The sequence below is a fragment of the Schistocerca gregaria genome, chromosome 10 (assembly GCF_023897955.1).
Source record: "Schistocerca gregaria isolate iqSchGreg1 chromosome 10, iqSchGreg1.2, whole genome shotgun sequence".
Lineage (NCBI taxonomy): Eukaryota > Metazoa > Arthropoda > Insecta > Orthoptera > Acrididae > Schistocerca > Schistocerca gregaria.
In genome coordinates, this window is record NC_064929.1 from 213,002,565 (window position 1) to 213,017,365 (window position 14,801).

At 45.7% G+C, this 14,801-nt stretch overlaps 1 protein-coding gene across 1 annotated transcript in view; it reads right to left on the reverse strand.

The window, feature by feature from the left end:
- LOC126293679 (juvenile hormone epoxide hydrolase 1-like) overlaps positions 1-4,082 on the reverse strand; it is a 78,265-nt gene extending 74,183 nt beyond the window's left edge. Inside the window, exon 1 of the mRNA XM_049986972.1 lies at positions 4,024-4,082. The gene's annotated coding sequence lies outside the window, so the exon portion shown is untranslated. The remainder of the gene's footprint in view (positions 1-4,023) is intronic.
- Between the last annotated feature and the right edge of the window lie 10,719 nt (positions 4,083-14,801).

Here is a 14,801-nt window from a genome sequence, read left to right on the forward strand (position 1 = left end):
ATGGGCAGGTGTACTTGTACACGCCATCCAAGTTCTGTTTGACTCTATGCCCATTTGTATCAAGGCCGTTATTACGGCCAGAGGTGGTTGTTCTGAGTACTGATTTCTCAGAATCTATGCAACAGTATTGCGTGAAAATGTAATCACATGTCAGTTCTAGTATAATATATTTATCCAATGAATACCCGTTTATCATCTGCATTTCTTCTTGGTGTGGCAATTTTAATGGCGAGTAGTGTAACTTGCTTATGATTTCATGTAATTTAAGTCTCTCAAATAATCTTGCCCGAGTGACGCCTGTCAAACTTTATGTGATTGTTTTGGGTAGCTAATAAACCAACTGGAATTGAAATGTTCATTTCATTGGGTCAGCCCTTCCACCCCCTTTAGATTTAAAGGTTAAACAAACTGGTGTTAAGTAAAATCCCGTTCCAGTTACTGTTAGTCGAAAAACTATTCGACTGTAACGCTCGTGACATCCATACGGTGCTTGATAATGGATTTGTAGCTCAGAAACGCGTTGGACAGTAATTACAAAACAAAAGTTTGTCTTTACAAATGTGGTTGTCTAATGCTACAGCTATATAAGAATCGAAGGATAGAGAGAGAACGGCTGCTAGTGGAAATTGAAATAAACCAATGGAAAAAAGTTGAAAACCTGTGCCGGACGTGGATTCGAAACCGGATTTAGCGCTTCTGATGAGCGGTTTTCTTAATCGCTTCGGGAATCAAGGAACTGCTGCGACTACTGAAGTTTATGTGCCGCGGCTGTGTCGGGATGGCCGAAGCGGTTAAAGCAATTGCTCCTCAGAAGCGCTAAATCGAGGTTAGAACTCAGATCCGGCACAAGTTTCCAACTTTTTCCATTTATCTATTTCAATGTCCACTACCAGCTGTTGTCTCTACTTCGATTCATAAAAATTTGTAACTGAAGACGAGTATTATTAATTTATAATCCCTACCCTGAATTTTAATCTCACGATCAGTCCACGACTTTAGCATCTTTTAACAACAAGCAACTTAAATTAGAACATTTACATAGAAAATGTTCTGCCGAAGGCGAAACTAACACTCCGTTTTATTGGCAGAAGACTTGGAGGATGCAGTGGTTCGTCCTTGCTGTGCGACGTGAGATCCTCATCAGGTAGGCTTGACGGAGAACATCGAAAGAGTTCAAAGAAAGGCAGCTCGTTTGGTATTTTCGGTAAATGGGGATATGATACATGAGATGAGATGGCGATCAGTGAAACAATGACGTCTGTCGTAGCAGCGAGATCTTTCCACAAAATTTCCGTCACCAATTTCCCAACTTTTGTTGGCACCTACCAGCGTAGGGAGACTAGAAACCTACTCTGTAGGAATCAGCATGAGTTTTGAAAAAGACGATCGTGTGAAACCCAGCTCGCGCTATTCGTCCACGAGACTCAGATGGCCATATACACGGGTTCTCAGGTAGATGCCGTGTTTCTTGACTTCCGCAAGGCGTTCGATACAGTTCTCCACAGTCATTTAATGAACAAAGTAAGAGCATATCGACTATCAGACCAATTGTGTGATTGGATTGAGGAGTTCCTACATAACAGAACGCAGCATGTCATTCTCAATGGAAAGAAGTCTTCCGAAGTAAGAGTGATTTCAGGTGTGCCTCAGGGGAGTGTCGTAGGGCCATTGCTATTCACAATATACATAAATGACCTTGTGGATGACGTCGTAAGTTCACTGAGGCGTTTTGCGGATGATGCTGTGGTACATCGAGAGGTTGTAACATTGGAAAATTGTACTGAAATGCAGGAGGATCTGCAGCGAATTGACGCGTGGTGTAGGGAATGGCAATTGAATCTCAATGTAGATAAGTGTAATGTCCTGCGAATACACAGAAGGAAGGATCCTATATAATTTAGCTACAATATAGCAGGTCAGCAACTGGAAGCAGTTAATTCCATAAAATATCTGGGAGTGCGCATTAGGAATGATTTAAAATGGAATGATCATGTAAAGTTGATAGTCGGTAAAGCTGATGCCAGACTGAGATTCATTGGAAGAATCCTAAGGAAATGCAATCCGAAAACAAAAGAAGTAGGTTACAGTACGCTTGTTCGCCCACTGCATGAATACTGCTCAGCAGTGTGGGATCCGTACCAGATAGGGTTGATAGAAGAGATAGAGAAGATCCAACGTAGAGCAGCGCGCTTCGTTACAGGATCATTTAGTAATCGCGAAAGCGTTACGGAGATGATAGATAAACTCCCGTGGAAGACTCTGCAGGAGAGACACTCAGTAGCTCGGTACGGGCTTTTGTTAAAGTTTCGAGAACATACTTTCACCTAAGAGTCAAGCAGTGTATTGCTCCCTCCTACGTATATCTCGCGAAGAGACCATGAGGAAAAAACAGAGTGATTAGAGCCCACACAGAGGCATACCGACAATTTTTCTTTACACGATCAATACGAGACTGGAATAGAAGGGAGAACCGGTAGAGGCACTCAAGGTACCCTCCACCACGCACCAGCAGGTGGCTTGCGGAGTATGGGTGTAGATGTAGATATTCTTCTGTCCATTATAATTATCCAGGCTGTTATGCCGTGGTCGGTTGATGAATTTTGTGTCAATTCCCAACGTTTCGTCCTCGTCTGCGGGCGACATCTTCAATGGGGTCTGCAGCTCGATGGAAGGTCCAACACATCCACTGGCTCGCTACTGTTGGACCTTCCATCGAGCTACAGACCGCCTTGAAGATGTCTCCCGCAGAAGGGGACGAAACGTTGGAAAATGACACAAAATTCATCAACCGACCACGGCGTAACAGCCCGGATAATTCTAATGGACATGACATTTCCAGCCATAAAAGTCTACATTTTAGTATCAGATATTGTTCTGAGTTCAACAGAGGGGTGACAGTAGCGCAAGCAGGCAGAAATATTTGTGCCGCGTCTGAGCACAACGCCATCGTATAGAGCCAGGCAGGAACATAATTTTCTCGTTTTAAGGAAGATAGTTTTGCTACTAGTGAAGAAATTCGTGTGAACGCAGTAATTCACTATGCGACACGTAAATGCACTGGATAACTGACAGTTGTGATGTGGTGTGATCATTCCACCGTCATGCGACATTTGCATGCAATGGGGAAGATTCAAAAATCGGTTGTATGGGTACCGCATGCTCTGAGCCAAAATCACAAAAATCTGTCGGTGGTCATGTCGGCATGTCTGCTTGCTCGTCATCAATTGACTCGTGAACAGCGCCGGCCGTTTCTATCCTGTAAAGTTACTGGTGACGAGAAATGGTATCTTCATACCAACGTAAGGAAAAAAAACGATTAGTTGAGCCCAAATAAAGCAGCAACTTCCCGTACAAAAACCTGCGCGTATCCACAAAAGATAATGATATGCATCGGTGGGAGAGCGACGATGCGGCGTGCTACGAATCACTTCCGCGAGATGTAACCATCGCTGCTGACAATTATTGTCGACAAGTAAGACGTCTTAGAGAAGCAGTGCAGGAACAGCGAGCAGAAAGACTGCGCGAAGCGGTGCTACTCCACGATAGCGCCCTCCCGCTCTCTGCTAGACGGACAAAAATTAGGATTAGGCTGGTATGTGATTCCATACCTATCTTATTCTCCTGATCTTGCGTCATCAGCTATTCACCTATTACGCTCTCTATCGAACAGCCAGCAGAAACCTTCCTTTCCGAATGAAAGTGCCCTCCGAACGTGGCTCGACATGTACTTCGTTTCAAAACTACGTGGTTTCTACAGTCGCGCAATCAGTGCTGTGGCAGACTGTTGTAAATAGTGAAGGAGAATATATTGTTGATGACAAAAGTCTCGGTTATGTATATGTGTTGTGTTCATTAAACTTATGGAAAAAACGCTACGAACGTATGCACAAAGCCAATAGATGCAGATGTCTGTGTTGGTGTAGCCGAAGTATGTATGTGTTGAACTGGTTGACAAGCAGGTTCACTAACAATCCTAGAGGCTAGTCACTAGATTGCCCAGGAGGAGGTGAGCAGCGCACTTACCCGTCAGCAGCAGACGTAGCGGCGTCGCCCTCCGACCTTGCACTGCGCCTGTGGCTGTGCTAAGCAGCGGCTCTTTAAGTGCTCGCCCGTTATCGCACGCTGAGATACGACACGGGACAGATAAAGTGGCCGACCGCTCTTTGCCGTTCCTCCTGCCTTTGCCTACAATGCAGTCAAACACACACATAGCAGGGAGCTGCTTTATTCCGGAAGACACATGGGTCAGAAACAAGCTTCTGTAATACTTCGTGATCCGAGGACCAGCTCTCGTACGTAGAAAATGAAAGAAAAGACATTTTTATGTAACAGCTCGTTGTAATGACTGTCGAAGTACTCGCCTTCAAAAGTCACAAAATACGCTGTCCAATCAAAGGTTCACAGACACCTGTTAGTCCACATTCACGTGCGTTCTATATATGCAGAAGGAAGCGATGAATTAAAAATTTGTACCTAGACTGGGACTCGAACCCGGGTCTTCCGCTCAGTGGACAGGTGCGCTAAGCAGTATGCGATCCTGGCGCACTGGCTCAGTAGAACTGCACAGACCACCCTAGCTCACCTGCGTGCTCAGTCCAAATTGCTATTCACACGGAGGCCCACTCAGTCTCTTCAGTCTGCACGTACACATCATAAACGTGTGACACTTAAGAAAAGGTCTCTGGAACCACGTAGTTTGATTTTAATATGGGTTCTGTCCATCCTTCGCCTGCACGATGACCTCAAGTCTGCTGGAGACGTCTTCAGTGAGGCGGTTGAATGCCCGTGGAGGAATGTCAGACCGTATTTCCCGAAGGGGCTGGACCTGGAAAGGTAGTGATGGATGCTGGGGCCTGCAACTCATCTCAAATATACTCCGTTGGGTTAAGATCAGGACTCTGAACACACCAGCCCACGGAGGAATCTGTGTTACGGTATGGACAAGTTCCTCGTGGTTAGATTGTGGTCCCCTCTTTGCAGTTAGGGAAGGCTAACTGCAGCAGAATAGGAACACATGTTACAGCATTGCGTGCTAACTAGAGTAAAGGAACAGTCCAGAGATGACGAGTGTTTGTACCAGTACGGGTACGCATCCTGCCATTCACTGACGTGACTCGACAGCGATACGCACATATACAGATGACTGTAGTATGTCATACACAGGGTGTAAAAGGGCAGTGCACCGGCGGAGCTCTCATTCGTAGTCAGGTGATCCTTGTGAGAGTCTGCCTGGTGTGGTTATGGCCGCAAGACGGTTATTAACATCGTTTCAACAAGATTTGATACACTCCTGCTCATAAATTAAGAATAATGCTCATACATGGTGAAACAACGCTATGGTGGGCGGTTTGCGGGTTTAAATCCCCTCGGGGTATGACGATGCGGTGCATTCGACTTGCGGTCGTCGCACGGTGGCGCTGGCAGCAGTCCACATACGCAAAGGTGTGTTGGTGCATGTCAGAGTACGGAGCAGTGAGTAAGTGTGCAGACATTTTCAGACGTGCTAATGGTGACTGTGTGTTGAAAATGGCTCAAAGAACACACATTGATGCCGTTATGAGGTGTAGAATATTAGGGCGACTGGAGGCTGGTCAAACACAGCAGGTCGTAGCACGGGACCCTCCGTGTGCCACAAAGTGTGATCTCAATATTATGGCAACGATTCCAGCAGACAGGAAACGTGTCCAGGACGTGTACAGTACAGGACGTCCACAGTGTACAATACCACAAGAAGACCGATATGTCACCATCAGTGCCCGCAGATGGCTACTGCAGGTAGCCTTGCTCGGGACCTTACCGCAGCCACTGGAACAGTTTTCTCCAGACACACAGTCTACAGACGACTGAACAGACGCAGTTTATTCGCCCAGAGACCGGCAAGGTGCATTCCACTAACCCCTTGTCACAGGAGAGCCTTAGCCTGGTTTTAAGAACACAGTACATGGTCATTGGAACAGTGGTGCCAGGTTATGTTCAAGGACGAGTCCAGGTATAGTCTGAACGGTGATTCTCGCCGGGCTTTCATCTGGCGTGAACCAGGAACCTGATACCAACCCCTTAATGTCCTTGAAAGGGACCTGTATGGATGTCGTGGTTTGATGGTGTGGGGTGGGATTATGATTGGTGCATGTACACCCCCTGCATGTCTTTGACAGAGGAACTGTAACAGGTCAGGTGTATCGGGACGTCATTTTGCCTTTTCAGGGATGCAGTGGGTCCCACCTTCCTCCTGATGGATGATAACGCACGGCCCCACCGAACTGCCATCGCGAAGGAGTACCTTGAAACAGAAGATATCAGGCGAATGGAGTGGCCTGCCTGTTCTCCAGACCTAAACACCATCGAGCACGTCTGGGATGATCTCGGTCGACGTATCTGCACATCTTTAGAAACTACGACACTTCAGGAGTTCTTACAGGCACTGGTGCAAGAGTGGGAGGCTATACCGCAGCAGCTGGTCGACCACCTGGTCCAGAGTATGCCAACCCGTTGTGCGGCCTGTGTACGTGTGCATGGTGATCATATCCCATACTTATGTCGGGGTACATGCGCAGGAAACAGTGGCGTTTTGTAGCACATGTGTTTCGGGACGGTTTTCTCAGCTTATCAGCAATACCGTGGACCTACAGATCTGTGTTGTGTGTGTTCCCTATGTGCCTATGCTATTAGAGCAAGTTTTGTGTAGGGCCACGGTGTGTGGCACCACATTCTGCAATTATCCCTCATTTATGAGCATGGGTGTAGTTGGAGCTAGACGCATGGGACATCCATTTCGGAAATGGTTTGGGGAATTTATTATTCCGAGATGCAGAGCCTCAAAAGTACGAGAGAGTACGAAATTTCAGGCATTACCTCTCGCCACGGACAACGCAGTAGCCTACGGCCTTTTGAAAGTGTCTAACTGTTCTCACTCTCGAACACTCTATGACTAGAAATAAGGGTATACTCATGTCGTGGGCTACAATGGTATTTGACTCTCATCGCCACTCGTTTAGTAGGTGGGCGGCCCTCACCCCAGAGCGTTATTTTACAGACGGTAAATGGTACGTGTACCAAGTTTGACTGAAACTGGTCCCCTGGTTTATGAAGTTGGTTGATTGCTTCACCTGGGGGAGGGGACCAGACAGCAACGTCATCGGTCCCATCGGACCTCGCGGGATTAGCCGAGCGGCCTGAGGCACTGCAGTCATGGACTGTGCGGCTGGTCCCGGCGTAGGTTCGAGTCCTCCCACGGGCATGGGTGTGTGTGTGTGTGTTTGTCCTTAGGATAATTTAGGTTAAGTAGTGTGTAAGCTTGGGGACTGATGACCTTAGCAGTTAAGTCCCATAAGATTTCACACACATTTGAACATTTGGTCCCATAGGGTTAGCAAAGGATGAGGAGAGAACTTGGCCTTGCCCTTTCAAAGGAACGATTCCGACATGTACCTGAAGCGATTTAGGGAATACCTAAATTAGGATGGCTGGACGCGGGTTTGAACTGTCGCCCTCCCGAATGCGAGTCCACTGTGCTAACCACTGCCCCACCGCGCTCAGAGTTGTCAGTGCTAACAGACAAGTAACAGTGCATGAAATATCAGCAGAAATCAATGTGGGACGTAGGACGTATCAGATAGGACAGTGAGGCGAAACTTGGCGTTAATGGGCTGTGGCGGCAGACAATCGACGCGAGTGCCTTTGCTAACAACACGACATCGCCTGCAGCGCCTCACCTGGGCCCGTGACCACACTGGTTTGTCAGGTGAGTCGCCATTTCAGCTGGTAAGAGCTGACGTTACGATTAGAGGCTGTCACTCACCCCCACGAAGCCATAGACCCAAGTTGTCAACAAGACACTGTGCAAGATCGTCGTGGCAGCATAATGCTCTGGCTTGTGTTTACATGGGATGGAGTCGGTCCTCTGATCAAAATGAAAAGATCATTGACTCGAAATGCCTGTGCCCGGCTACTTGTAGGTCATTTTCAGCTGTCTGTGGACTTCATGTTCCCAAACAACGATGGAATTTTCATGGGTGGCAATACGCCATCTCTCCGGTCTAGGAAACGGTGTGCTATCCACATACCCCTCCATATCCGCATCCAGTGACGCCTGTGGGGCTGAGGATGACACGGCAGCCGGTCGGTACCGTTGGGTCTTCATGGGAGAAGTTAAGTTTTTTTTTTTATTTTATTTTTTAATACGCCTTCTCACCTGGCCACAATTGTTCCATATTGCAGTGAGCATATGGTGTGTCGTGGGGCGATCACTCTGTTTTTAAAATAATTGAAAAGCCACAGTGGCTTCAATTGTTTATTAAATGAGCGGTTTCAGCACTCTGAAGGTGTCATCATCAGATCTGTGAAGGTATAACGTAATAGGTTTGAGGGAGGGTTTACATAACTATATACGTTACAACTATTACAGAACCACATACCTGAAACGTGGATTAACATTTATAAAACCATATGGACATCGTGGCATATGAGGCAGACCATCTGTTACAATCATTGTCGCAGCCAATAAAAAAATAATAAAAAACTGCTCCCATGGTCGTTGTTTCCACAAAACATAAAACTGCAGTCACCAGACGAGACTACCACTGCTCGCCTAAGACCGGTCGGCATCACCACTGCCCTATTCCGCGTAGACTTACCTGCTGTGATTCTGGCCGCTTGTGAACCGCTAGATGTACATCGTTAATGTATATAGTTAAGTCATGTAGGCCCTCCCTCAAACCTGTCATGTTATACCTTCACATATGAGATGATGGCACCTTCACAGTGCTGAAACCGGTCATCTAACAAACGATTGAAGCAATCATTTGTTCCAGATTGGTTTGAAAAACATTCTGCACAATTCGATAAAATCATTTGGCCTCCCAGATCGAACTTTTATGGGACACAATCGGGTGGTCAGTTCCTGCACAAAAAAAAACTGCACCGGCACCATTTTCGCAATTTTGGCAACACGGCTCGGTATTTCTGCAGAAGGCTTCTGACGACTTGCTGGGTCCATGCCTCGTGTAGCTGTTGCACTGCGCTAGACAAAAGTAACTCCGGCACGGTATCAGGAGCTGCCCCATGATTTTTGTCACCTCAGTCTAAAGCCGCATTTGTGAGGAAGTGGACTGTCGTGCTCAGAATCCCCACCTGATGCCAATTGAACGCCTTTGGGATGTGTTACAGCTTTGACTTCGCTCCACACCCCAGAGACCGGCGTCACTACCTTTTTTAATTCCGGCTCTAGAGCAACAGCTGGCTACCATTCCTCGACAGGCAGGCGAGCGGTGCACAGACACACTCCATACTGATATCCACTAATAGTCCTCCAGACATTTTTGGTAAGATAATGTAATGTACAAAACACCTGTTGTATATTTTGGGTCCCAAGAGTTAGTTAACCAGCAAGAGACCAGAATAATGCTAAAACGAATGTAAAGCTTTGTGTCGTGCAGTCATCAAGGGTACAAGAGTGGGTCTTCGGCTCAAAATGCCTATATCAGTGATGTTTCGTTGAATGGTTCACACGCTGACACTTGTTGATTCCCTTCAGTCGTCGTTGGTCTCGTTCTTGCAGGATCTTTTTCCTGCCGCAGCGATGTCGGATTCCTGTTATTAACGGTACACCCATGGAATGGTCGTACGGGAAAATCCCCACTTCATCACTACCTAGGAGATGCTGCGTCCGATCGCTCGTGCGCCGACTGTAACACCACGTTCAAATTCACTTAGATCTTGAGAACCTGCCATTGTAGCAGCAGTAACCGCTCTAACAAATGCGTCACACACTTGCCTTATATAGGCGTTGCAGACCGTAGCGCCGTTTTCTGCTGTTTACATATCTCTGTATTTGAATACGCATGCCTCTACAAGCATCTTTGGGGCTTCAGTGTACAAAATAGCTCCTGTATGTTTTGTGTCCCAAGAGTTATTATCAAGTGACGCGAATAACGCTAAAATGAATGTAAACAGACGCAAAAAACTCATGAAAGAAACGGCGTAAACTACAATGTCTTCAAACAGAAATACTCTCGAAATCGTGCTTGCAACTCACTTCATTGAAAGCAAGGGACGTAGTATTTGATCCATGAGAAATATAAATTTCTCTTGCTGACTTCTTTTGACTGGCACGTTCTTTGACACCTACAATTTTGCAGTCTAAAGATTAGCTCATTGTTCCACTTCACTCGACTTTTCAATTCACAAATATTTGTTTAAGACATTTACTTCTTCTTCAAAACACGACTGTGTTTTGTGGTTGTACTGTAGTGGCAGACGTGGAAACGCTAATCCTCTTACTCGGGAGCCGGCCGTGGTGGTCTCGCGGTTAAGGCGCTCAGTCCGGAACCGCGTGACTGCGTCGGTCGCAGGTTCGAATCCTGCCTCGGGCATGGATGTGTGTGATGTCCTTAGGTTAGTTAGGTTTAAGTAGTTCTAAGATCTAGGGGAGTGATGACCACAGCTGTTAAGTCCCAGAATGCTCAGAGCCATTTGAACCATCTTACTCGGGAAACAAGCCTTTTTATCTCGTTTTTTTTTTTTTGTGACCCCTGTGTGGTCGTTTTCTGTTCAGCAATAGCTATGGTGGCTTATTTAGTACGTTAGATAATTAGGTAGGTCTACTCCATTTTTTAATTTACGCATTCATAAATTGGTTTATTTCGAAGCGTAATGAACTAAATTTCATGATGTTGTGCAGACGTATGACGTCTTTCTGCAATTCATTATGTCTTCAGCTGTTTACCATTTCTTGTTCTTCAGCAAATGTCTGTGGGATACAAGTAAATCATGGCTAAGCAGTTCTGTAATGCGCTGTTTCAAGTCTCTTCGGGCCCATAGAAAACATACAGTACAGTACCACGATTGGTGTCTTTATTTTGTTATTGCTACAGTTCAGTGCGCCACGTACGTTACCTTATGTGCAAGTTGTGTTGCAAACCACAGATATACATTACTAAACTGACAATACCTTATTCATTATCATTTGTATAACTGGAGCACTTTGCGCTAGCCGTCACATTACAGCTATAAAAGTCGTGTAAACAACTGTGAGTGTGCTGATAAAACAGTCCTAAGGAATAGGAATAAACTGAAACAATTACTACGTCACCGTCAGAGTTTTTACGCAACGGTCAAGCAGCGGAAAAATGCTCATACCAGAGCTCAAGAATGAGGATAGGTTCTTGTTAAAAGACTCTGATTGAAAAGTGGGATACCAGCTGCCTCATTCTACTTTCTTCAGCACATTTAAACATTTTCCCAAATGCGAACGTGTTCGGCCGTGCGATGTGAATGCTGCCAAAAGGCTACTTTCGTGTGTTAAGAATTTGTTTCGGCTTGTTGTTGTTTTGAGTGATTATAACATTCAGATCGCATTGACAGTCAATATTGCCACAAAGTGCATTATTCTTGTGTAATTAAAGCCTTAAAAATCATCAGATATCAGTATTTGGTGACGTGGTCGAAAACGCTCTGTTACTGGCCGAACCTTCGATGACGTCACAGACTAGGAGTAAGACGAAGCAGTGCGCGTGTTGCAGGAGTGCCAGCAGGAGTTACGGGGCTTCTGCGTACTTTTGCTTCAAAGAGTTTGGCTATTTAGTGATGGAAAACGCATTTACAAGTGTTAGGTAACACAAGAAAGGAATTTTTTTGAACCGTGATAGTGGGAGCCTTGCGAAAATTAATGCTTTATGCCCACCCATTTAGAGCGGTGATATGCGCTACGATGGACATTCATTTCTCTGCTCCGTACATCATTAAACTTGCTCAAAACTAAGGAACTGTAGAACTTTCGCAAATCCGTCCCTTCTATATTATACCTAGATAGACGACTATCAGTCTTGAACTACGACCCATAGCACAATAAATTAATTCTTGGAATTCTTAGTGCTGATTTCTGCTTCATAAGATACTTAGCAGAGAGATCACCAATACGAAGCGCTCTACGGCGCAACAGGTAGCGAATGCGACTACCGATGAACATAACACAAGCTCCAATCTTGAAAGGGTCATATATCTTTAAAAGTCTTACACGAAATGCGACAACTGCGTTAGCAAGAATTTATTATAGCAGTTGTTTCGACGGTGCCTATATTACATATTGGGTTGCATTAATCTTAGTCTGAGAAATGGACAAATGCCCTTGCGTACAAACAATTCACTTGTTTTGGAAATCATTGCTGAAACCAAAAATGTCGCCAAACTCCGTCAGTACAACGAGCTGTAGGACGATGGCGTTTTTATATGTAGAGAGATAAAACACATGTAAACATGCAGGTAACACAAAAATAAGGATTGTGATGTTTGTGAGCGTAAACTAACGTCAGCATCTAAGGCAGACTTAATTTCACCTTCTGTAAGATGACAAAATTTTAAAAGCTTAAACAATGAGGATGATAGCTGGTCAATACGAAGATAGAAAAAAGCCTTGTTTGTAATAAAGAAAAATGTGTGATCACATGACTGCATTCATGCTCATAAATTAAGGATAATTGTAGAATGTGGTGCCACACACCGTAGCACTACACAAAACTTGCTCTAATAGCATAGGCACATAGGGAACACACACGACACAGATCTGCAAGTCCACGGTATTGCTGATAAGTTGACAAAACCGTCCCGAAACACATGTTCTACAAAATGCCACTGTTTCCTGCGCATGTACCCCGACATCAGTATGGAATATGATCAGCATGCACACGTTCACAGGCAACAGCTGGCTACCATTCCTCGACAGAGATCAGAAATCTCCTCAGCAGCTTTCAAGCGTTCAGACAGGCGAGCGGTGCACAGACACACTCCATACTGATATCCACTAATAGTCCTCCAGACATTTTTGGTAAGATAATGTAATGTACAAAACACCTGTTGTATATTTTGGGTCCCAAGAGTTAGTTAACCAGCAAGAGACCAGAATAATGCTAAAACGAATGTAAAGCTTTGTGTCGTGCAGTCATCAAGGGTACAAGAGTGGGTCTTCGGCTCAAAATGCCTATATCAGTGATGTTTCGTTGAATGGTTCACACGCTGACACTTGTTGATGGTCCCACACTGAAATCTGCAGCTACCTACGTAAGGGTTGCACTTCCGTCACGTTGAACAATTCCCTTCAGTCGTCGTTGGTCTCGTTCTTGCAGGATCTTTTTCCTGCCGCAGCGATGTCGGATTCCTGTTATTAACGGTACACCCATGGAATGGTCGTACGGGAAAATCCCCACTTCATCACTACCTAGGAGATGCTGCGTCCGATCGCTCGTGCGCCGACTGTAACACCACGTTCAAATTCACTTAGATCTTGAGAACCTGCCATTGTAGCAGCAGTAACCGCTCTAACAAATGCGCCAGACACTTGTCTTATATAGAAGAAGAATTTATTATAGCAGTTGTTTCGACGGTGCCTGTATTACATATTGGGTTGCATTAATCTTAGTCTGAGAAATGGACAAATGCCCTTGCGTACAAACAATTCACTTGTTTTGGAAATCATTGCTGGAACCAAAAATGTCGCCAAACTCCGTCAGTACAACGAGCTGTAGGACGATGGCGTTTTTATATGTAGAGAGATAAAACACATGTAAACATGCAGGTAACACAAAAATAAGGATTGTGATGTTTGTGAGCGTAAACTAACGTCAGCATCTAAGGCAGACTTAATTTCACCTTCTGTAAGGTGACAAAATTTTAAAAGCTTAAACAATGAGGATGATAGCTGGTCAATACGAAGATAGAAAAAAGCCTTGTTTGTAATAAAGAAAAATGTGTGATCACATGACTGCATTCATGCTCATAAATTAAGGATAATTGTAGAATGTGGTGCCACACACCGTAGCACTACACAAAACTTGCTCTAATAGCATAGGCACATAGGGAACACACACGACACAGATCTGCAAGTCCACGGTATTGCTGATAAGTTGACAAAACCGTCCCGAAACACATGTTCTACAAAATGCCACTGTTTCCTGCGCATGTACCCCGACATCAGTATGGAATATGATCAGCATGCACACGTTCACAGGCCGCACAACGGATTCGCATACTCTGGACCAGGTGGTCGAGCAGCTGCTTGCGTATAGCCTCCCATTCTTGCACCAGTGTCTGTCGGAGCTCCTGAAGTGTCGTAGGGGTTCGAAGACGTGCAGAGATACGTCGACTGAGAGCATCCCAGACGTGCTCGATGGGGTTTAGGTCTGGTGAACATGCAGGCCATTCCAATCGCCTGAGATTTTCTGTTTCAAGGTACTCCTCCACGATGGCAGCTCGGTGGGGCCGTGCATCGTCGCCCATCAGGAGGAAGGTGAGACCCATTGCACCCCTGAAAAGGCGGACATACCGGTTCAAAATGACGTCCAGAAACACCTGATCTGTTACAGTTCCTCTGACGAAGACAGCAAACTACCACCTCCATACAGGTCCCTTTCAAGGACATCAAGGGTTCGGTATCTGGATCCTGATTCACGACAGAAGAAAACCCGGCGAGAATCACTGTTCGGACTATACCTGGACTCGTCTGTGAACATAACCTGGGACCACTGTTCCAATGAGCATGTACTGTGTCCTTGACACCAGGCTTTACAGCCTCTCCTTTGACCAGGGGTCAGTGGAATGCACCTTGCAGGTCTCTGGGGAATATGCCGTGTCTGTTCCGTCGTCTGTAGACTGTGTGTCTGGAGACAACTGTTCCAGTGGCTGCGGTAAGGTCCCGAGCGAGGCTGCCTGCAGTACTCCGTGGCCGTCTGCTGGCACTGATGCTGAGATATCGGTCATTTTGTGGTGTTCTACACTATAGACGTCCCGTACTGAAGAGCCTGGACACGTTT